The sequence below is a fragment of the Schistocerca piceifrons genome, chromosome X (assembly GCF_021461385.2).
Source record: "Schistocerca piceifrons isolate TAMUIC-IGC-003096 chromosome X, iqSchPice1.1, whole genome shotgun sequence".
Taxonomy (NCBI): domain Eukaryota; kingdom Metazoa; phylum Arthropoda; class Insecta; order Orthoptera; family Acrididae; genus Schistocerca; species Schistocerca piceifrons.
Genome location: NC_060149.1, coordinates 522,837,528 through 522,862,722, shown reverse-complemented (window position 1 = coordinate 522,862,722; position 25,195 = coordinate 522,837,528). Strand labels below are relative to the sequence as shown.

At 45.0% G+C, this 25,195-nt stretch overlaps 1 pseudogene; it reads right to left on the bottom strand.

Annotated features, from left to right (window-relative positions):
• Nucleotides 1–22,949: 22,949 nt before the first annotated feature.
• LOC124723732 lies at nucleotides 22,950–23,066 on the bottom strand (annotated as a pseudogene).
• Nucleotides 23,067–25,195: the final 2,129 nt, after the last annotated feature.

Sequence of the window (25,195 nt, the reverse complement as noted above, 5' to 3'; positions counted from 1 at the left end):
ATTTTGCCACCTCACTGTTATTTACCCTAGGATTATAGACAAGCCTGCCGCTGTGGCCGAGCGGTTCTAGGCGCTTCAGTCCGGAACCGCGCTGCTGCTACGGCCGCAGGTTCGAATCCTGCCTCAGGCATGGATGTGTGTGATGTCATTAAGTTAGTTAGGTTTAAGTAGTTCTAAGTCTAGGGGACAGATGACCTCAGATGTTATGTGGCTCTGAGCACTATGGGACTTAACATCTGAGGTCATCATTCCCCTAGAACTTAGAACTACTTAAACGTAACCTAACCTAAGGACATCACACACATCCATGCCCGAGGCAGGATTCGAACCTGCGACCGTAGAGGTCTCGCGGTTCCAGACTGAAGCGCTTAGAACCGCTCGGCCAAGATGTTAAGTCTCATAGTGCTTAGAGCCATTTGAACCATTATAGCAAACTCTGTTCACCACTTGTCTGCAAAAAGCATACATTTGGTTCTGCATACATTGGGTTTGTTGTAACTGTTTTTGCATTGTGTTTCTGAGCCAGCCCAGTATTTACCTTTATAGCTGTGAGAAACCACCTAACAGCCACACTCTGAACGCCCAATACACCAGGCTTAGAGTTATTAATCCTCAATCAGCTCCCAGTCTCACAAGATAACTTTCTACACGATACGCTATACGAGCGTGTCAGTTTTTACATTCCACTCAACTGGTTATCATCTTCGAGGAAAATGATATTTATGGCATTTCTTTACTCGATGAACACGTTGATAAAAAAACACCGGGTGTTCACAAGAGTATATCTTCTGCACGAAGGAAGACAGAAACTTGGGGTGTATTTTAACTTACGTACCGAAACCTAAATTTTCCCTTGGTGCCAGTTGTAAGTTTCCGGTTCGTGTGCTTTCCGGTAGAGCAGCTAGCGAGCTCTCCCACTTGTTCATTACACAACTGCGAGAACATCCCAAAAAATTTCATTCTGAAGCCAACGCACTGGCACCTGCATGTAAGAGCTTTAGCAATGATCTGCCTCAGCAATGGGCTGCTCTGAGTGTATGGATCTCGCTATGCACCACAGGCCTCCACGTTCGCCTGATCTCACTACTTGTGACAGACTCAGTCAACATGCCTCCTATTTCAACAACTTTGGGTGAAACGCAATGCCGCATAGAAACAGCAGCGAATGCAGTAACTCCAGAAATGTTATTAAAAGTGTCTTCTGAATGTTTCTCGTGCATCAGGTAGAGGGCACACTGAATATTTGTTGCATGTTCATGCATGTAAAAGATATGCACTTGTCTAATCGGATGATTGTTTCGGAAATAAAAAAAAAGTGGTCCCATGCGTAGGTTAAAATTTGCCACGTATTTGTATCATCGTTAATGTAAAATGTATCATCCTGCGAAATCTAATGGATATTTTTCAAATATCCTGTGAGACAGGTTCTCTACAAACTAAGTCCCAGTGATGATTGCACTGCTTTACTGCTAACGCACACCAACGACTCTAATGTGTTTCTACAACTTTTTGCCCGATACTCATAGTTTTTTCCACATGTGTCAAGGTGAAAATTTCAGAACTGCCCTTAGTTTGGATTCGGAGTTAAGTCGTAGGAACTCCCTGCATAATGGTCGTAATTGTATAGGAAAGTTCCTGGGGGAAAATTACCGAGTCCAAAAAACGACATTGTTGTTACTGTTTGTTTGCGAGAGAACTTATTTTCCGAATGATCATGTGGTGATCATTTCTTGTTGCAGTTGATAAGTGAAACTTGCAGGCCATCGACTTTCGACTTTCATCTGGAAGCATTTGTCTTACGTAGTCGACTGATCACGTAATACTACTGCTACCGCAGATACACTGGTGCTGAACACGGAGACAGTGGGCTCTGGAACATTATACATCTGTCAGGAAACAAATGAAGCACGATGTAGCAAACAGAGGATGGCAAACACAATGAAAACGTTGCTTATCGAAGCACATTTCCTCAAATATGAAAACTCCAGGAAAAGAGGTTACAGCAATGGCCTGCTTGCCGTGATTTGGCCTTGATCCACTGGCTTCAGTTACATCCACTACGAATATCGAAGTCTACCGCTGCAGCAGAAATTTAGACGTGGCAATTTTGTTTTTCAGGTTATCAGCATTCCTTTGCTTGAAGTCGAGTTGTCTAGCGAAGTACGTTTACTGTCATCGAGAGTGGGAATGCTTTGGCTGAGTTACAGCGCGATTGTTAGATAAACAAAGCCGACAAAAAAATAGTACGTGACTATATGTTAAGCTGAGGGAGAAATACAGGCGTCTGCAGCAAGCCAAGTGAAAGTCCTCCTTGTTATGTGGAAGTTGCAATGGGCAAACGTTAGTCGTGTTGTGGTCTTCATTCCGAAGATTGGTTTGATGCTGCTCTCCACGATGCTAAACATTAATGTGAGCATATACCGGGTGATCAAAAAGTAAGTATAAATTTGAAAACGTAACAAACCAAGGAATAACGTAGATAGAGAGGTAAAAATTGACAGACATGCTTGGAATGACATGGGGTTTTATTAGAACCACCCCATATTGCTAGACGCGTGAAAGATCTCTTGCGTGCGTCGTTTGGTGATGATCGTGTGCTCAGCCGCCACTTTCGTCATGCTTGGCCTCCCAGGGCCCCAGACCTCAGTCTGTGCGATTATTGGCTTTGGGGTTACCTGAAGTCGCAAGTGTATCGTGGTCGACCGACATCTCAAGGGATGCTGAAAGACAACATCCGGCGCCAATGCCTAACCATAACTCCGAACATGCTTTACAGTGCTGTTCACAACATTATTCCTCGACTACAGCGATTGTTGAGGAATGATGGTGGACTTATTGAGCATTTCCTGTAAAGAACATCATCTTTGCCTTGTCTTACTTTGTTATGCTAATTATTGCTATTCTGATCAGATGAAGCGCTATCTGTCGGGCATTTTTTGAAGTTTTCTTTTTTTTTGGTTCTAATAACACCCCATATCATTCCAAGCATGTGTGTCAATTTGTACCTCTTTATCTACATTATTCCGTGATTTATTCAGTTTTCAAATTTATACAGACTTTTTGATCCGAAAGAACAGATACCATCTTCATATATATATATATATATATATATATATATATATATATATAAGGCTCACTGACCATTTGACCATCTTATTCTGTGCGGTGCGGATGCACAAACTATGAATATAGTGCGGGACAATAGGTTGCGAATGTGTCTCACGGGAGGCGCGCCGGAGGTGAGTCCCTGCAGTCGCACTATCCTCTGTGTCCTCGTTGGCTCCGAAGGTAGGGCTGCTCGCCCTCAGTAACAAACAAAACTGAGTAAAGGAATCAACGATCAACTTGAACGGATGTCTTGTGACGTCCGCCCAGACCAAACGCAACGAACAATACCGAACTAAATGAAAAAAAAGATGGATAGAGCGTATGCCATACAAGCAGGAGACCCTGGGTTCGAGTCCCGGTCGGGGCAAACATTTTTAACTGTCCCTGTTGACTTATATCAACGCCTGTATGCAGCTAGGGGTATTCATTTCGCTGTAAATTAATGTGACCACCGATTATGTTCGACGTCAGCATGCAATAACCACTCACAGACGACAGGTAGCAGCACTAGTAGTGGAGGGTTATAAAGAGAGTCGGGTGGGCACACAAAACAGTACAGTCATTGTCATAATGCGAAAACGGATCTGACGTTCAAAAGAGCATGATCGTTGGCTTTCCGGCCAAGGGTGGAAGCATTTCCGAAACAGATGAATTTTTAAGAAATTTACCATGCATGGCAAAATGGTGCTATCCAAAAACGGTGCCGAGGCTACTGTGGTGCACCACGGGCCGTAGACGACAAGCGTGAACGTCGGCTGCGGACACGTGTGCGGACGAGAAGACGTGCAACTGTTGAGCGACTGACCGTCCAGATAAACCAAGCGGCTGCAAACAGTTTCTGCTCAACGACCGTTCAGCGAACGTGAGGGCCTCCACGGTAGGCGCCTAGTTCATGCACCCTTGCTGACTGCTGTTCATCGACTACGAAGGCGACGATCTGCACGGCGATACCGCAACTGGACGCCCATTGAGTGGCGACAGATGGCCATCGGACAGACAAACACGCTGCATGCATTGTGGTCTGGGGAATGTTTTCGTGGCATTTCCTGGGTGAACTCGTCATTCTAGAAGTCACAGTGGACCAGCACAAGTATGTATCTATCCTCAGGGACCATGTCCACCCCTACACGCAGTTTGTTTTTCCTCAGCACGATGACTTCTACCAGCAGGACAATGCAGTGTGTCATACAGCTCGCAGTGTGCGTATGTGGTTCGAAGAGCACCTGGATGAATTTACCGTACTCCCTAAGCCACCAAACTCGCTGAATTTAAAGCCAAAGAATCTATGGGACTACCTCGATCGGTCCACTCGCGCCTTGAACCCTCAACCGAGAAACCTAACGCCCGTCTCTGTCGATACCTTCCAGAACCTCATTGACTCTCTTCCCCCACGTCTCGCATTGGTCCGCACTGCAAAAGATGTTTATTCAGGCTTTTGACACTGGGTAATGTTAATGTCAATGGGCAGTGTGTATCCTGTACAAGCCTCTCCATCTCTGCATAAATACAGCAACTGATATCCATTTGAGGCTGCTTACACTAGTCACGTATTGGTTTCCATTTACAATTGTTCAAACTTCACATTTCCTTCCAGTATGGGGGACTGATGACCTTAGCTGTTTAGCCCCCCTTAAACATCCCAACAACCACCACCACCACCATCCTTCCAGTATAAAACTGATGGCTCCTTGATGCCTCAGGATGTATCCACCAACCGATTCCTTCTTTCAGTCGAACTGTGCCATACATTTCTTTTTTCCCAAATTTTCTTCAATATATCCTAATTAGTTATCCGATCTACCTTTCTAATCTTCACCATTCTCCTATACATACGTGCTTCAAAAGCTTCCATCTCCTCTTGTGCAAACTGTTTCTCATCCACTTTTGTCATTTATAATAGGCTGCAATCCAGAAATATGCCTTCAGAAATGATTTCCTCACAGTTAAGGTCATATTCTATGTTAACCAATTTCTCTTTTTCGTGCTACTGCCAATCAGCATATTATGTTCTATTTATTTCAGCCATTGTTAGTTCTGTTGTTGCCCAAATAACAAAAGTTATCTACTACTTTTAGTGTTCATTTCCTAATCTAATTGCTTTTTCTGATCTTCAGCTTACAATATCTCTTCAAAATACTGTCCATTCCGTTCAGCTGATCTTCCAGTCCTTGGCTGTCTCTTTCAGAATAACATTATCACTTTCAAATATCAGAATTTTAATTTCTTCTCACTGAAATTTAATACCCTCATCACAATTCTGCTTGGTTTTCTGGCTTGCTCAATATACAGATTGAATAACATAAACTACAACCGTGTCTTACTCATTCCTCAATTGCCGCTTCCCTTTCACGTCCTTCGACTCTTATAACTGCAGTCTCCCTCCTGCACAAGCTGTAAATAACCTTTTGCTCCACGTATTTTATTTCTGCTCCCTTCAGAATTTCTAGTCGACACTGCCTAAAGCTGCCTCTGAATCTATAATTGCTATAAACGTAGATTTGTCTTTCTTCAAGTAATAAGTCGTAGGGACAGTGTCGCCTGGCGTGTTCCCACATTTTTCAGGAACCCAAAATGATCCTTTCCTAGGTCTGCCTCTACAAGTTTTTTTTCCATTTTTCTTCAAATAATTCGTGTAGTATCTTAGAACCATAACTTATCAACTGACAGTTTGGTAATATTCACACCTATAACTGAAACTTATAATTTCTTCAAATGTGAGGGATTGCCGCCTTTCACATATATACCGTCCGTCCAAAATGTTCCAAGACTGATTTTATTCCTGATGTATAAGCGATGTGAACGCGGTAACTACGGTGACAGCTTGAACAAACAACTATAAACAACAGTTGTACATTCGGCCAGTCAGTTACATGCAGGCAGTCTTAAGTAGCGGCCGTGCAGCTGTGGTGTGTCAACGTTGTTGTGTTACAAATTTCAGTGGAGCAACATCTCTAAATCAGGTGTTCCCTACATTTTCCAGAATGTTTTGAAGAAGAGAAAAGTGTGTGCAAATTTTGTTCCGCACGCCTTGACTCCCTATCAAAAAGAATGACGTTTCGACGCCTGCCGTAACTTGACTGGAATGCAAAACGTGAACAGTTCTTTTCTCGAAAATATCATCAAGGGTGACGAGACTTGGTGTTATCAATACGAACGTACCACAAAACGATGAAATGCAGAAATTCACATGAAGGGTCAGGTTGAACAACATCCCAAGAAGGACAGTCTAATAGTTTCACCAGGTTGTATGAATGTTCAGTGAGTTGTATTCAAGTGGGGGAAGACTATGTACAACACTTGAAACACTGAAACATATATATTAACTTTTTCTCTATTTGGTTACTAATTCAGTTTCTAAAATTTTTGGACAAATGGTTCAAATGGCTCTGAGCACTATGGGACTTAACATCTGAGGTCATCAGTCCCCTAGAACTTAGAACTACTTAAACCTAACTAACCTAAAGACACCACACACATCCATACCCGAGGCAGGATTCAAACCTGCGACTGTAGCGGTCGCGCGGTTCCAACTGAAGCGCCTAGAAGCGCTCGGCCACTGCGGCCGGCGCTTTTTGGACAGATGTGGTATCTTGCTCACCAGTTGGAGTAGTTTCGTCATGGCTGGCTGTCGGGAGAGACGAGAAAAAATGGTTGTGAGCACTATGGGACTCAACTTCTGAGATCATCAGTCACCTAGAACTTAGAACTACTTAAACCTAACTAACCTAAGGACATCACACACATCCACGCCCGAGGCAGGATTCGAACCAGCGACCGTGGCGGTCGCGCGGTCGCAGACTGTAGCGCCTAGAACCGCTCGGCCACTGCGGCCGGCGAGAGACGAGAAAAAGAAGTCTCATAAACATGGACAAGAAAAGATATTTGGTCTGAGATTTGACATTTGTTGATAGGAGCGGCCCAAAGACGTTTCGTTGTGGGTATGTGCACCGGCGCACTGGCGCTCCGTCAACAGCACCATGTCTTTATGTACCACAGTACCTTAGCTTGAGCGTTAGGTAGGTTGAAGTCGGTTGTGCGGTAGAGTTGTGTTATAACATTAATTTCAGTAATGTTAAAGTCTATTATTGGACAGTAAATCACTCGCAAATGTGGGTATGTATTATTGTAGCTTACGTACTTACATAACCGATTTCACTTTTATGTTTACTATAATTGTACTGTTTGTACGTGCGAATGATTCAGTACATTTTCTTTTCTCTTTTCCACCAACTGTTACCAATGGAGCCGGCCGCGGTGGCCGTGCGGTTCTGGCGCTGCAGTCCGGAACCGCGGAACCGCTACGGTCGCAGGTTCGAATCCTGCCTCGGGCATGGGTGTGTGTGATGTCCTTAGGTTAGTTAGGTTTAAGTAGTTCTAAGTTCTAGGGGACTTATGACCTAAGATGTTGAGTCCCATAGTGCTCAGAGCCATTTGAACCATTTGTTACCAATGGAAGTATACTACTCCACAGCGATAGAGTGGATACAATTTTGGGTTAAAAAAAAAGAGAAGAAAAAAGAAAAAAAACTGTATGGTGTTCCTTTCGTACAAGAACTGATGCGGTGTCACGATGTAGCAAAGAATCCATCGTCCACTGACTAACAGTAGAAAGTCTGTACGAGAACAGAAGAAGCAGAAGGATGGTTTGGACAAAATTAAATACTCTTAACTCAGCCCAGAGGTCTGCGCCATGCCGACCGACCTCCGTCTCATCATCTGCCAAATGGCGTCATTCGGATGCGGAATGGAGGGCCTTGGGGTCAGCACGCCGCTCTCTCGCCCGTCGTCGGCTTTCTACATCTTGGAATCGCTACTTGCCATTCAAATAGCTCCTCAGATGGCATCACGAGGCGGTGTTGACCCCGTTCCAGCCCACCCACTAAGAAAAATTCTCTGTCAGTACTGAGAATTGAACCCTGGTCCTCCGCGCTAAACCCTTGTCTACAATCTCTAGTTTTCCTTCATCGACGAGGTTTCCACTACGTCATTAATCCCCGTGATTTTTTATTAATTTATCTACTGTTTATTTTTCCCCACTGGGAATCTATTTCCAAATTCAAGTCATTTAAAAATTTTACTAATGAAGAAACTAATTACTTCTTATCGACTTACATTAAATGTGACTTATCCTGTTGAAAATTAAAATATTTCTACGTTTTAGTCTCGCATTTTTCTTAAAATGAAATAAAGTTATACTTATTCACGAAAATAAATTGGAAACACCATCTGCAACAGGGTAAAAATTTAAGGGAAATAATACACTTAAAAGCCAAAGAAACTGCTACACCTGAGTAATACCTTTTAGGGCCCACACGAGCACGCAGAAGTGCCGCAACACGACGTGGCATGGACTCGACTAATGTCTGAAGTAGTATTGGAGGGAGATGACAACATGAATTCTGCAGGGTTGTCCATAAATCGTTAAGAGTACGAGGGAGAGGAGATGTTCCTGCAGCCACAATGTAGCAATTCTGGGTGTCGCATTATCCTGCTGGAACTGACCAAGTCCGTTGGAATGCGTAATGGACATGAATCGATGCAGGTGATCAGACAGGATGCTTAACTACATCTCACCTGTCAGAATCGTATCACAGAATCTCCACCAACTTGAAGGGTTGCCTGCTGACATGCAGCGTCCATGAATTTATGAGGTTGTCTCCATACCCGTACACATCCATCCGCTCGATACAATTTGAAATGAGACTCGTCCGACCAGGAAACATGTTTCCAGTCATCAACAGTCCAGTGTCCGTGTTGACGAGCCCAGGCGAGGCGTAAAGCTTTGTGTTGTGCAGTCATCAAGGGTACACGAGTGGCCCTTTGACTCCGAAAGCCCACGTCGATTATGTTTGGTCGAATGGTTGGCACGCTGACACTTGTTGATGGCCTAGTACTGAAAGATGCAACAATTCGTGGAAGGGTTGTACTTGTGCCACGTTGAACGATTCTCTTCAGTCGTTGTTGGTCCTGTTCTTTCAGGATCGTTTTCCGCGTCGGAGATTTGATGTTTTATCGGATTCCTGATATTCACGATACACTCGTGAAATGTTCGTACAGGAAAGTCCCCACGTCATCGCTGCCTCCGATATGCTGTGTCCCATTGCCCGTGCGCCGACTATAACACCACATTCAAACTCACTTAAAACTTCATGACCTGCCATTGTAGCAGCAGTAAGCGAGCTAACAACTGCACCAGACGCTTGTTGTCTTATATAGACGTTGCCGACCGCAACGCCGTATTCCGCGTGTTTACATATCTCTGAATTTGAATACGCGCGCCTATAGCAGTTTCTTCGGCGCTTCAGTGTATGTATAAATAACGGCCTTTTGAGCTATTGTATTTTATAGCTGAAATGTTTCGTTTAAAATGTACAGTTGGTTGAATCGTAAAAAAAAAAAAATAATAAAAAAAATATATTGGCTTCCAGGTTTCAGAATATCGCAAAGTCCTGCGCCACCTCAATCGATTTTGTTTTTCTTTGGTCAGATCGCACTATGTCTTCAGTAGATTAATAACATTTTCTTTATACCAGTCTCAAAGCATTTTAGACACCTTTCTGTTGCAATATTATATGAAATAAAATCTCCGTACACATTCTTCCCAAACGCTATTGAGCGTTTTGCGCCATCCTTCGTCATGTAAGTGTGTTATATTGGGTTTACTTGGTAGTTTTGCACTGCAAGTCATTTGATTCGGAAGGTTTATAGCAAACGTGAAAGTATTGAGAGCGACACTTCACACTGTAATACGTGGCTCGCTACGTTCCCTGACACATATATTCTTTCAAGGAGACTGGCCGCCATGTTTGGTGATGTGAGCGAATCAGGCCACGCACCTTTTAGCTGCATTTCTGTTGTTATCTGCACCAGCTCTCTTGATGTACTACAGCTGGTTGTCTGGCTCAAATGTGCAAATGTGTGTGAATTCCTAAGGGACCAAACTGCTGAGGTCATCGGTTCCTAGACTTACACACTACTTAAATTAACTTAACGCTGAGGACAACACTCACACCCATGCCCGAGGGAGGATTCGAACCTGCGGCGGGAGAGACCGGGTTGTCTGCTATTTGATATTCAGTACACAGTTGAAATCTCCTCCTGTTATTATGTGTTCGTGGTGGGGTCCAAATAGCGCCGCATATAGAAAATATTTACGGTCTCCTAGTTTCATAGCCCCCTAGATCTTATTTAGATTTAGCGTTACCATTTTATAAGCTTGAACCTGGTTCTTCTATTCATTTTGGTACTTTTTGCGGCTAAAGCTTTGATATTCTTCGTCAAAGCAATTATATTTTCATCAGCCCAGTTGTGTTAGTTGAGTACCGGTTACTTGGTGCTTTTGATTTTTCTTCGCGTGTTTGGTAATTTTCTCAGTATTCTGTTCCTATAATTCCGAGTCTGGAGTTGTTAGTTTGGATTCGCTTTTCCATCGTTACGTTTTTGCGTATTTGCATGTTTGGGTCAGTGTTTTCCTTCTTTTCTTTCTGCATGTATAGCCAATTTGTTTAACTTTCTCTCTGATTATTGGAGCTGTTAGTTGAGTGAGCGGTTGTATATGATTGCTAAGAAAGGCGCTATTGTGTCTGCATACTCTGAAAGGAACCTGATTCTTATACCATCTGGACAGGAAGACTTGCCTTTCTTAAGTGATCTGAGTTGTTTCGCAACACCTAAGATATCTACTTTTATGTCAGTCATGGTAACAGCTGTTCTGGTTTGTAATTCTGGAATATTTACAATCTCAGCTAGCTGCCATTCATTGCAACAACCAGAAATTCGAAGTCATCTTGTATACTCCTACAGTCACTCAACGACGACACATCTCCGTACACCACAGTATCATCAGCAAATAGCTCCAAATTGCTGCTCACCCTGTCCCTCATATCATTTATGTATATAGTGATTAAGAGTGGCCCTATCACTCTTCCCTGGGTCACTCCTGACGATACCCTGGTCTCTGATGATCACTAGCTGTCTAGGAAAATGTACCGGGTTCTATTACTTAAATAGTCTTCGAGCCACTCACATAACTGGGACCTTAAACCTTATACTCGGACGTTCGTCAACAGTCTGCAGTGGAGCACCGTGTGAAACGCCTTCCCGAAATCTGGGAATATGGAATCTGGCTGTTGTCCTCCATCCATCGTTTGTAGGATATCATGTAGTAAAAGGATCAGCTGAGTTTCGCACTAGCGATGCTTCCTAAATCTGTGCTAATTTTGGGATAGAAGCTATTTGTCTCACGGAAATTCATTATATTCGAACTGAGAATGGGTTCAATATTTCTGCTGTAAACTGATGTTAAGAATGCTGGTCTATAATTATACGAGGTTCACTACCTTTCTTATACACAGGAGCCACTTGTGCTTTTTTCTCGTCGCTTGGTAATTTGCGCTGGACGAGAGATCAAAAATGGAATAAATGGCTCTGAGCACTATGGGACTTAACATCTGAGGTCATCAGTCCCCTAGTACTTAGAACTACTTAAACCTAACTAGCCTAAGGACATCACACACATCCATGCCCGAGGCAGGATTCGAACCTGCGACCGTAGTAGTCGCGCGGTTCCGAACTGAAGCGCCTAGAACCGCTCGGCCACCGCGGCCGGCGCGCTGGACGAGAGAATCGCGAGAAATGCAAACTAAGTAAGGGGCCAGCGCTACTAACTTGTTTTCAAGTCTCTCAGTTCCTTCTCTACGCCATGGATGCCAATTTCTATGTTCTCCATGATGCAGTGTGTACGACAGTCAAACAGCGGTACGTTTGTACGATCCTCCTACGTGAATGATTTCCTAAACGAGAAATTTAAAAATTGAACTTTCCTTTTGCTGTATTCTATTGCCGCCTCAGACTGGTCGACGAGTGACTAGGTAGAAGCGTTCGCCCCGGTTACTGATTTTCCGAATGACCAGAATTTTCTCGGGCAAGATCTTTCGCTAGGGTATGACGGTAGAAGTTGTATGCTTTACGCATTGATCTTCTTACTGGCGCACGGATTTCTACCAACTTTTACCTGTCAACATTTGCGCGTTCTGTTCTGGACCGAGAGTGGAACAATCTCTGTTCCTTCAGCATTTTCCGAATTTGATTCTTAAACCGCGGAAGATCTTTTCCGTCCTTAATTACATGATCGTCAATTATAAAAATGAGTAAATACGAACCTGAAATGTGACATCCAATTATGCAAGTACATCACAGAGAACATATAAAATAGCCAACAACATTTCCCTAAAAGCTTTTACCTATGAACGCCACATGATGTGTAAGCATCGGGTAGTGTGTAGACCAGAAATATTTATGTGCCTTCCCAAAGTTCAGTTTGCAATCCTACTGCTAAACGAAGAAATACAAGTCATAGATGTCAGTCACTGGAAAAAAATGTTTCTGCTGCCAAGAAATGGGATCCTGTCGATTTCGTCCGCTTTTAATATTGCTAAGGTGAGTTAAGAAATTCGACATACATTCCTGAAAATGACAAACAGTCGAAATTGCAAACGGAACTGATAAACATATCGCTGGCTCCTAAAATTGAAACACCGTAAAGACGGCATGCAATAAACTGTGGCATGAAGTGAATACGTGCTTAGATACGCAGATGGTAAGCGTTTCAGCATAACCGCAGAAAGTGGATATGAGTTATGCCATCTACTTTCATTGCACGAGGTGCGACAATAAAGTAATGAGAATGATGTGAAACAAAAATGTTGATTATCGTTTTAGTCAAGTTTAGTGATGTCTCCTTCAAAGTAGTTCCCTTCTGATTGCACACACTAATTCCAGCGCTTCTGCCATTGATGGTAACATTTTTGGAACTCATCTTCTGTAATATCCATCCTTCAAGACTCTCGTCACAGCTTTTTGGACATCTTGTGTTGTTTGAAAATGGTGTCTCTTGACCGCCGATTTGATGGTTCAAATGGCTCTGAGCACTATGCGACTTAACTTCTGAGGTCATCAGTCGCCTAAAACTTAGAACTAATTAAACCTAACTAACCTAAGGACATCACACACATCCATGCCCGAGGCAGGATTGGAACCTGCGACCGTAGCGGTTGCTCGGCTCCAGACTGTAGCGCCTAGAACCGCACGGCCACCGCCGTTTTGACTCTTTGGAAATAGAAAAAAGTCGCACGGTGAATAAGATGGCTGTGGTAGTACTGAAATTTGTTTTGAGGCTAAAAATTGCTATACTGACAGAGCAGTATGGGATGACGCATTATCGTGATGAAGAAACCAATTATCAGCAATGTTGACACTGACACGATGAACTCTTTTACGAAGCCTTTCTAAAATTTCTTTGTAGTAATATAGGTTAACTATTTGTCAAGGAGGCAACCACCCTCTATGAACAATTCCCTTGGAATCAAAGAAGCGCACAAGGATGCATTTCACTTTTGACTTTGACATGCGAGCTTTTTTTGGTCTGGGTGATCCCTTTGAGCACCTCCTCTCCAAAAGCCTTCTGAAGCTTACCGTAAGTTGTCGTCGCGTTTTCACCCAATTTAACGCAAAAAGAAATGGCTTACCATTGCGCTACATTATGCAGTTCCATTTCCGTGAGGAGAGACACAAACACGTGTTAACTTATTACAGCATAACTCACCACTGTGCAGTTGCATCGATGTACCGCTTGGACTAGAAGAAGCTTATAGACCAAGGTCAAAAATATTGTGCCTAGCAAACCTGCAGGGTTGACACATCTTGCAAAGAAAATCAGTCTCATTACTTTATTGTCGCACCTCGTACATTGCCCAGTCACGCTAATGTGACCACCTGTCAAAAGCAGGAATAACCACCTTTTGCAGTGCGAAAATGCTGCAAGGGAGTCAGTGAGGTCCTGGAAGATACCGACATGGATGTTGAGCCATACCGACTCCAGTAATATGCCCAGCTGCACTATGTTTCTCGGTTAAGAATCCATGGCGAGAACTACCCAATAGATGTGGTTCCATAGATTCTCGATTGCGTTTAAATCCAGGGAGTCTGGTGGCCAGGGGAATACTGTGAACTCATCCTGGTGCTCTTTGAACAACGCATGTAAACTGCAAGCTGTGGCACATTTTGCATTGTCCTGCTGGAAGATGCCATCCCAACAAAGAAAAGCAAACTGCATGTAGGTTCAAAATGGTTCAAATGGCTCTGAGCACTATGGGACTCAACTGCTGAGGTCATTAGTCCCCTAGAACTTAGAACTAGTTAAACCTAACTAACCTAAGGACATCACAAACATCCATGCCTGAGGCAGGATTCGAACCTGCGACCGTAGCGGTCTTGCGGTTCCAGAAAACTGCATGTAGGGATGAACTTCGTCTTCATTGATAGATACATACTTGTGTTGATCCATTGTGCCTTCCAGAATGGCGAGATCACCCAGGGAATGCCCTGCAGCCTGCACACTTCTGCACGTTTCTTGCAGGGTGTTTGCTTTCAGACATTTCACGCCGTACACGTCAATGGCCATCTGTTTGATGAAGCTTACTACGTGATTCATGTGAAAAGGCCACCTGTCGCCACTCAGTGGAAGTCCAGCTTCATTACTGGCGTGTAAATTCCAGCCTTCGTCGCCGATGAACAGCAGTCAGCATAGGTGAATGAACCAGGCACCTGCTGTGGAGGCCCATGCGTAACAACGTTCGGTGAACGGTCGTTAAGGAGACACTGTTGGTAGCCGCTTGGTTCATCTGGACGATCAGTTGCTCAGCAGTTGCACGTCTGTCTCTACAGCTGTCATTAATCCCTGTCATCTACAGTCCGTGGTGTTCCTCATTTCCCTCGGCACCGGTTTTTGGTATCGCCATGATACCATGCATGGTGTATTTTAACCACGGAGGCATGCAAAAAGTTTACTAACTTAGAAATTTACGAAATGCTTCCACTCTTGGCCCGAAAATCAATGCTCATGCCCTTTTGGACGTCAGGAAGACTGCTCCGTTTTCTGATACGGAGTGGCCGAGCGGTTCTAGGCGCTACAATCTGGAATCGCGCGACCGCTACGGTTGTAGGTTCGAATCCTGCCTCGGGCATGGATGTGTGTGATGTCCTTAGGTTAGTTATGTTTAAGTAGTTCTAAGTTCTAGGGGACTGATGACCACAGCAGTTAAGTCCCATAGTGCTCAGAGCCATTTGAACCATTTTTTTTTTATGATTACAATAACCATTGCGCTTCCTCCGTCGACCCTCCCCCTCCTCCGAAACGTTTCCTATACCCTCCACTGCTAGTGCTGCCACCTGCCCCTGTGAGCTGTTTTTGCACATTGACATTGAACATAGGAAGTAGTCACATTAAAGCGACTGGACTATATGTAGGAAAACATTAAGCAGCGTGTTTCTCATTCAGAAGACGCATTTCAGTGTTGGTTATTTGTGACAACATCGCGTTATGCTTTGTGTAAGAGAAAGAAATAATTAACGGCACGCGTCAGAATTCGACAGTGGCAGGATCATGTACTATCGACTCAACGGTTTATTGTGCCGCAATATTACTGTCCCTGTTGATTGAGAACTCAGACTGCGAAGCGAATATGGACTCGACCATTCAGTATGGCAATATCCAACGCCATGCAGGACCTTAACGACCCCACGCAACTAGCGCCAGAGAGGAGAGACATATTGTTCGCTCAGCCATGCAAGATCCTACAGCCCCATCACATACCTTGAGTGAGGAAATGGGCTTGTTTGTAGGAAGAAAAGTATCCACATGAACAGTATGACAAAGTCTTCAGCTTCACGAACTGTCAGCGGTTTTCTTTGATGTGGTTGCAGAGAGAGGCTTTCCGACAGTAAGCGCCGGATGGCAGCATTGGACACAGGAATAGTACAACGTCGCCTTTTCGGACGAGTTCCGGTTCTCTGAAGAGTGTCACAATGGATGCGTGTGTGTGTAGACTCTCTGAAGAGAACGAACGTTGTCAGATTACATTCGATATCGTCAATGGGGCGCTATTGGGTACAAGACACGATCACCTCTGTCACATAGCTTGTAATTTGGACAACAGGTAATATATTTCTGACGTGTTAAGATCGATGCCTTTATCGTATATTTCAACAAGACAACACAGGACTGTATGTTGCCCAGGCCATATTGGCCTACCTCGATACACAGGGTATTCGACTGCCAACATGGCCATCACAGTCTCCAGATATCTCATCTGACAGTTCATTCTCAACACTGTGGCAACCAAAATCGACTATACAGAAAGTATACTCTATGGACTTTTACCTCTGCAAACTCTTCAAAATTTCGTGCAAAGGTTTACTATATTTAATGCTGCATAATAACTGCGTTGAATATCGAAACAAAATTAAGTCATTTATGGGGAGAAGGTACCAGTCAAGAAGATGTGTAAAAATCAAATTTTTGGGTCAAATAGTTTTTGTGAAATCGAATGATAAGAGTGTCAAAGCAGCCGGAACACCATGTGTCTACACAGGCGAGTAGTGCAGTGACAAAATCGCGCACAGCGCAGAATGCAGGGTGCACGTCTTTGCAGCAGCTATAGGGTTAATGCGGCCGTGGAGGCTTTACTTCATGAACTGCGCGCTCCCCCCTAAACCTAAGCTTGCGAACTATGCTATACTATGGCGCTGCTTCTCTTGGCGGGTGCGTCGTGTGCAACTGGCAACGCAGCAATCTCCCGCGTCTGGGCGGGCATGCGCGAGCCGCCAAGATAAAAAGAGTTCAACTATAGCAGGTGGTTATAATGAAAGTGAAGCTACTCACACAAGTCCTCTATGGGTTGTAATTATAGTATGCCAGCGAAACTTAGTAGATATACTAATGCTTTAATGAGGAACCGATTTACGTTGGAAAAAAATAGTTCCAATTTTGGCCACCAGGTGGAAATTTGGCGCTGTGATTGCAAGAAGACGTATAGAAAAGTTTCCATATGTAATGGATTAGGAAAGGGACGTGGACAGAAAAGCTCAAATAAATGAGAAAATATAATGCTGGTTTTATTATTAACTGGAGCTTACATTGTTCAAATGTTCAAATGTGTGTCAATTCCTAAGGGACCAAACTTCTGAAGCATCGGTCCCTAGACTTACACACTACTTAAACTAACCTATGCTAAGAACAACACACACAACCATGCCCGAGGGAGGACTCGAACCTCCGGCGGGAGGGGCCGCGCAATCCGTGACATGGCGCCTTAAGCCGCGCGCTCACTCTGCGCATTGTTGTTCAATATGAGCACCGGAGACGTCGACGAGATGCTGTATTCGTATTACGACGTAATCAACAGTTGCACGCTGCAAAATGGTTCAAATGGCTCTGAGCACTATGGGACTTAACTTCTAAGGTCATCAGTCGCCTAGAACTTAGAACTACTTAAACATAACTAACCTAAGGACATCACACACATCCATGCCCGAGGCAGGATTCGAACCTGCGACCGTAGCGGTCGCGCGGTTCCAGACTGTAGCGCCTTTAACCGCTTGGCCACCCCGGCCGGCTGCACGCTGCAGTTCCGGTGGAGTCTGAGCTGCATATTTCTGTATATTGGCCTTCAGACTGGATAGAGACCGAAATTGTTCCTCGTAAACGCATTATTTCAGGTATCCCGAGAGCCGAAAGTCACATGGATTCGAATTAGTTAATGTTGCAGATCGCGAATCTGAGAAACCTCTGGAGATGACACGTTCGTAAATGGTTGCATGAAGCATATCTTTCACTGGGCGACCGATATGAGGTGTTGCCCCATCTAGCATGAAACCAGTGGTTTCCACACACTTGCGCTCTTCCAAAGCAGGAATCACATGATCTGCAAGGAGGTCTCGATAGAGCGCAGACGTGGCGACACCTGACAGCCCCCTGAGCGCATTAGCTTCAAAGAAAATAGGACCATTAATAAAGGTGCTTGCGAATCCACACCACACAGTCACATACGACGGTGCACTGGCTCTTCGTGCACAACACGCGGTTTAGCAGTACTCTAATTTGGCAATTCTGTGTATTCGCTGCTCTCTGTTGTCCGCCCCTGGTAGCTGAATGGTCAGCGTGACGGACTGTCAATCCTCTGGGCCCGAGTTCGATTCCCGGCTGGGTCGGGGAATTTTCTCCGCCCGGGGACTGAGTGTTGTGCTGTCCTCATCATCTTCCTATCATCCTCATCGACTGCAGGTCGCCGAAGTGGCGTCACATTGAAAGACCGCCACCCGGCGAATGTACTGCCCGATCGCATGTCATCAGCTTCAGTCCGTGCCAGAAACATAAAATAGACGTAAACTCTGCCGTACTGTTGACCGTGGGATAGACAATTATCGTGACACTGCACGAGCACTAGCACTGCCGGGGCACGTGTTGCATAGTCAGTCACAGCAACAGCTACTTCCACAGGGATAGGACGCCTTCCTCTTCCTGGACCTACACGAGGCTGACCCGTGTTTTAGAATTTGCCAATGCAGCGCTGTAATTGCCTCAAAACAGTTTCACGAACAGTGCACAGCCTCTCTTCTCGATACCCATACTGTTCATTCACGTTATAGCTTGTCAAATGACAGCGTGGATATTACACCGTCATACTGTGCCATATTTGCACCTGGTGACCAAAACTGGAACCAATTTTTTTCCAGTGCAAATCGGTTCTGCAATAACACATTAGTATATCTACCACGTTTCGTTGCCATACGATAATTACAGCGAACACTGCACTTTCGTGAGTAACCGCACTTTATTTATAACCACCCGTTAAGTTTCGACGCAGGTATTTTCTACATTAAACAGAAAATCATTTCCTTTCCAGTCACGCAGATTTAGGTTCTCAGCACTTTCGCTAAAATGCTAAAAGCACTTGCTGGTATGGTTATTTTGTTATGCTAAAAGCACTTGCTGGTATGGTTATTTTGTTTCCCAGTCCGAACTTGAACTTCATCTATAACGACCCCCTCGTCGCCGAACGTTAACTACTAATATTCCTTCTTCCTTTAGAGAGGCGTTACTGAGAAGTGGTGGCTTAAGAAACTGAACTAAATTTACGCCGAGTTCTGTCCCACCTGGACTTTGTATTCACTGGAGTGAACAGTGATGTCAGTTTGAAAATGTGCCAGACTAGGAGTTGAACCCGGATATCTACTTTCACCAGCAGTGTTCTACCACTTAAGCGATCGAGACACGCTTCACAGACCGACTAGGAAACATAAAGCGTCAGTACTTCTTCCTCCCCCCACCCCCTTCTAATTATCACGCCATTACTTTCTGTCGAAACATCAGTAACCGGTATCTCTACCACATCACAAATGCTAAGCGTAGGAGAGAGTGTTATACGTAGGAGCACTAGTAAGACTTTGGTCTCTAACCAGCCCTATAATACAAGTTTAATATATTTTCTTATTCCATTTTGAAATGATAGCATTTGTGTGCTACCGTTTTATCTCAAATTACAAAATATATTCCAAAAAAATAAATTTTCTGAAAATATGATAAACTGTTTCAAGATACATCGAGGTCGTGTACCTAGGAACAGATTCTGTTCAAAATTAAAAATGTTGCAATCTAGAAAATTTTTCAGTGCTGTGTTTAATGCCTTTGTGTCTTAGTATTACTCTACTACACACCAACTGCGAGTAAGTGAAATCAAATTAAGTAGTAGTATCATCAAAAATCAGTTGAAAGTTAAAAACATTTTGGAACAGTAGCTGTTGGCAACTAGCAGACATTTCCATTTTCAAGACAGTGAAAACTGTTAAGACGTTAAATAAACTCAGTTCATTTGAAAATACCGCGTGTTTCGTGATAGAAGACCATCCATTTCAAGGTACAAGATGGTTTACGGCCGACGAAGTATGGCTTAACCTTCCACTCGATATGTAAGTAGTTTCAAAAATATACAGAATTTTACACATCATAAACTCTCCAACCGAAGAATTAACAATATCCTCTAGACAGCTTCAGTATATTCCACAGCACTTAAATATGTAGAACTCGTAACGTTAGCAAACCCTGCACAAAATACAACCTCATGTATCACAACAAAAAAACAGTATAAAATGCCGGAAACTACTTATGGCGGTTTCTAGAGCGCATTCCTTGATGTGACTATAAAGTCAGTCACTAGACCGAAAAACTGACGAGGAAGCATTATATGCTCCTAGGTTCACTGTCCTCCAGGTTCAACAGACTCCCCTACTGAATTGGCCCGTCAGCTCTTGGTCCTCTATACTGACTGGAAAAGAAGTGCAGTGCTCGAAATTTTACGGCACATCATAGCTCTGAGATGGTCGACATGGACGGTGGATGAAAGGCAAAACCACTGGCATCGAATGTTGGCCTCGACAGTGGTAGCACAGTGGTTAGCACACTGGATTGGTGTTCGAAGGGACGGCGGTTCAAACCCGCGTCCGGCCATCCTGATTAAGGTTTCCCGTCATTTTCCTAAATCCCTTAAGGCAAATGCTGGGATGGTTCCTTCGAAATTGCACGACTGCTTGTGATCCATCTCTAATTATCTCGTTGTCGACGGGGCGTTGAACACCAATTTCCTCCTCCCTCGAATGTTGGTTTTGTTTGCAGTCCATTAGACTTACAAATTGTCATGTACTTTCGCATTTTAATAGTCTGTCAGTATTTGTTCGCAATAACGTCTACATTAATAGTTTTAGCTGTACCATAAGCTATTATTCACTTGGTGATTGTATTGTAGGTCCATTACGGAGACGAAATGGACTTCTCTCGAATTAGTAGTGCTCTCGCAAATATTTTACTCGAGGAGGTAGAAATGTTTTGTCAGTTCGTAAAATTACGCTTGTAAATTGTCAAAAACATTGATTGTACCTATAAACGGTGCCCTATGCCTGTTCCTCACTTTACATAAGATTTGAAAAAATAAGTTTTGGTGGGTTTCTGTAAAAGAGTGTCGCTTTTTAAAAATTTATCGGCATATTCACTACCGTAAAGAAATTGGTAGTATCTACTAAAGTTATTAAAGGTTCCGAATGTCATATAATCTACGTGAAGGTAAGCATCAAAGGTGACACAACTATGTAATAGTATGCTTTTATAGACCTCCTGGTTCAGGAAATGTCGTCCCAGAGCGCTTACGAGAAACCTTCGAGAATTTCGCGAGTACCTTTCTCTGATCATAGTACACTCCTGGAAATGGAAAAAAGAACACATTGACACCGGTGTGTCAGACCCACCATACTTGCTCCGGACACTGCGAGAGGGCTGTACGAGCAATGATCACACGCACGGCACAGCGGACACACCAGGAACCGCGGTGTTGGCCGTCGAAGGGCGCTAGCTGCGCAGCATTTGTACACCGCCGCCGTCAGTGTCAGCCAGTTTGCCGTGGCATACGGAGCTCCATCGCAGTCTTTAACACTGGTAGCATGCCGCGACAGCGTGGACGTGAACCGTATGTGCAGTTGACGGACTTTGAGCGAGGGCGTATAGTGGGCATGCGGGAGGCCGGGTGGACGCACCGCCGAATTGCTCAACACGTGGGGCGTGAGGTCTCCACAGTACATCGATGTTGTCGCCAGTGGTCGGCGGAAGGTGCACGTGCCCGTCGACCTGGGACCGGACCGCAGCGACGCACGGATGCACGCCAAGACCGTAGGATCCTACGCAGTGCCGTAGGGGACCGCACCGCCACTTCCCAGCAAATTAGGGACACTGTTGCTCTTGGGGTATCGGCGAGGACCATTCGCAACCGTCTCCATGAAGCTGGGCTACGGTCCCGCACACCGTTAGGCCGTCTTCCGCTCACGCCCCAACATCGTGCAGCCCGCCTCCAGTGGTGTCGCGACAGGCGTGAATGGAGGGACGAATGGAGACGTGTCGTCTTCAGCGATGAGAGTCGCTTCTGCCTTGGTGCCAATGATGGTCGTATGCGTGTTTGGCGCCGTGCAGGTGAGCGCCACAATCAGGACTGCATACGACCGAGGCACACAGGGCCAACACCCGGCATCATGGTGTGGGGAGCGATCTCCTACACTGGCCGTACACCACTGGTGATCGTCGAGGGGACACTGAATAGTGCACGGTACATCCAAACTGTCATCGAACCCATCGTTCTACCATTCCTAGACCGGCAAGGGAACTTGCTGTTCCAACAGGACAATGCACGTCCGCATGTATCCCGTGCCACCCAACGTGCTCTAGAAGGTGTAAGTCAACTACCCTGGCCAGCAAGATCTCCGGATCTGTCCCCCATTGAGCATGTTTGGGACTGGATGAAGCGTCGTCTCACGCGGTCTGCACGTCCAGCACGAACGCTGGTCCAACTGAGGCGCCAGGTGGAAATGGCATGGCAAGCCGTTCCACAGGACTACATCCAGCATCTCTACGATCGTCTCCATGGGAGAATAGCAGCCTGCATTGCTGCGAAAGGTGGATATACACTGTACTAGTGCCGACGTTGTGCATGCTCTGTTGCCTGTGTCTATGTGCCTGTGGTTCTGTCAGTGTGATCATGTGATGTATCTGACCCCAGGAATGTGTCAATAAAGTTTCCCCTTCCTGGGACAATGAATTCACGGTGTTCTTATTTCAATTTCCAGGAGTGTATTACAATAGGAAGTAATTTCAATATGCCAATAATACAAAGGGAGAGCCACGTTAATTAATGTGAGATTACATGTGTAAAGTATTCAGTTCAGTTCAGAGAGGCCATAATGATTGGTGGGCACCTTGTCTATAGCACTCCATCTTCAGGCCACAAGTGGCCCATCGGGGCTATCCGACCGCCGTGTCATCCGCAGTTGAGGATGCGGATAGGAGGGGCGTGTGGTAAGCACACCGCTCTCCCAGTCGTTATGATGGTTTTCTTTGACCGGAGCCACTACTATTCGGTCGAGTAATTCCTCATTTGGCATCACGAAGCTGAGTGCACCCCGAAAAATGGCAACAGCGCGTGGCAGCTTGATGGTCACCCATCCAAGTTCCGGCCACGCCCGACAGCGCTTAACTTCGGTGATCTCACGGGAACCGGTGAATCCACTGCGGCAAGGCCGTTGCCTAATATTGTCTATGCTCGGGATTAATTATACACTGAAGAGCAAGAGAAACTGGTACACCTGCCTAATATCGCGTACGGCCCCCGCGAGCACGCAGAAATGCGTAACACGACGTGACATGGACTCGACTAATGTCTGAAGTAGTGCTGGAGGGAACTGACAGCATCAGTTCTGTATGGGTGTCCATAAATCAGTAAGAGTACAAGGGGATGGAGATCTCTTCTGAACAGCACTTTACAAGGCATCCCAGATACGCTCAATAATGTTCATATCTGGGGAATATGGTGGCCAGTGGAAGTGTTTAAACTCAGAAGAGTGTTCCTGGAGCCACGCTGTAGTAATTCTGGACGTGTGGGGTGTCGCACTGTTCTACTGGAATTTCCCAAGTCCGTCGGAATGTACAGTGGACATGAATGGATGCAGGTGATCAGACAGGATTCTTACGTACGTGTCTCCTCTCAGATTCGCATCTAGACTTATCAGGGGTCCCATATCACTCCAACTGCACACGCCCCACATCATTACAGAGCCTCCACCTGCTTGAACATTCCCCTGCTGACATGTAGGGTCCAGGGATTCATGAGTTTGTCTTCATACACGTGCACGTTCATCCGCTCGATACAATTTGAAACGAGACTTGTCCGACCAGGCAACACGTTTCCAGTCATCAACAGTCTAATTCGGTGCTGACGGGCCCAGGCTTGGCGTAAAGCTTTGTGACGTGCAGTCGTCGGGGGTACACGAGTGGGTCTTCGGCACCGAAATCCCATATTGATGACGTTTCGTTGAATGGTTCGCACGCTGTTACTTTTTGATGGCCCAGCATCGAAATCTGCAGCAATTTGCCTAAGGGTTGCACTTCCATAGCGTTGAACGATTCTCTTCAGTCATCGTTGGTCCGATTCTTGCAGGATCTTTTTCCGGCCTCAGCGATGTCGGAGATTTGACGTTTTACCGTATTCCTGACATGTACGGTACACTCGTGAAATGGTCGTAAGGGAAAATTCCCACTTCATCGCTACCTCGGAGAAGCTGTGTCCCACCGCTCGTGCGCCCACCATAACACCATGTTCAATCTCACCTAATGATAACCTGCCACTGTAGCAGCAGTAAGGGATCTAACAACTGCGCCAGACACTTGGTGTCTTATATAGGTGTTGCCGACCGCAACGCCGTATTCTGCCAATTTACGTATCTCTGGATATGATTACTCGTTCCTATACCAGTTTCTTTGACGCTTGACCGTATATAACAAATGTTATCTGTTATAATAATGTCTGTTCTTTGAATCGTGAGATTTTCGTCACCCCACCTCTCCCCTATCCCTTAAATGAGATTTAGTAAGAAAATGGTTCAAATGGCTCTGAGCACTACGGGACTTAACATCTGTGGTCATCAGTCCCCTAGAACTTAGAACTACTTAAACCTAACTAACCCAAGGACATCACACACATCCATGCCTGAGGCAGGATTCGAACCTGCGACCGTAGCGGTCGCGCGGTTCCGGACTGAGCGCCTAGAACCGCTACACCACCGCGGCCGGCATTTAGTAAGATTTTACCGGATCCCCCCTCCCCTATTTTGAGATCACGTAATTAACGGACGTTCCCTAATGAGATTTTAGCCACTTCTACTGTGTGACAATAGACGCAGCAGCAGTAGTTGCTACGGGAGGCCGCTCTTGCCTGTGTGGCAAGGGACTCCCATGCCATTCTTCGTGGTCTGAGCTACGAGAGCGTTAAATGAGATGCTCATCAAACTCACGTAGCAGTCGCTAATAGAGAGGCATTATGTATCACGGAGAAGTTTGCCGTTAAGATTTCTCGAGCGTATGTTTGAAGAAGAGTCGGGCAACGTATTATTTCCTCCTATATGTCTCTCGCGAAGTAACCATGACGATAAAATAAGGGAAATTAGAGCTCATACGGAGCCTTACAACAGTCGTTTCTCTCACACTATTCCACAATGGAACAAGGAAGGGGAGAAATTATAGTGATTCCAGAAATACCTTGCGCCACACACCGCGACACGGCGTGTGGAGCATATGTAAGTGTCGACCTAAATATAGGCGTACACTCATTCATAACATCAAAATATGATTTAAATTTTACACATAAACATGTTTTATTGT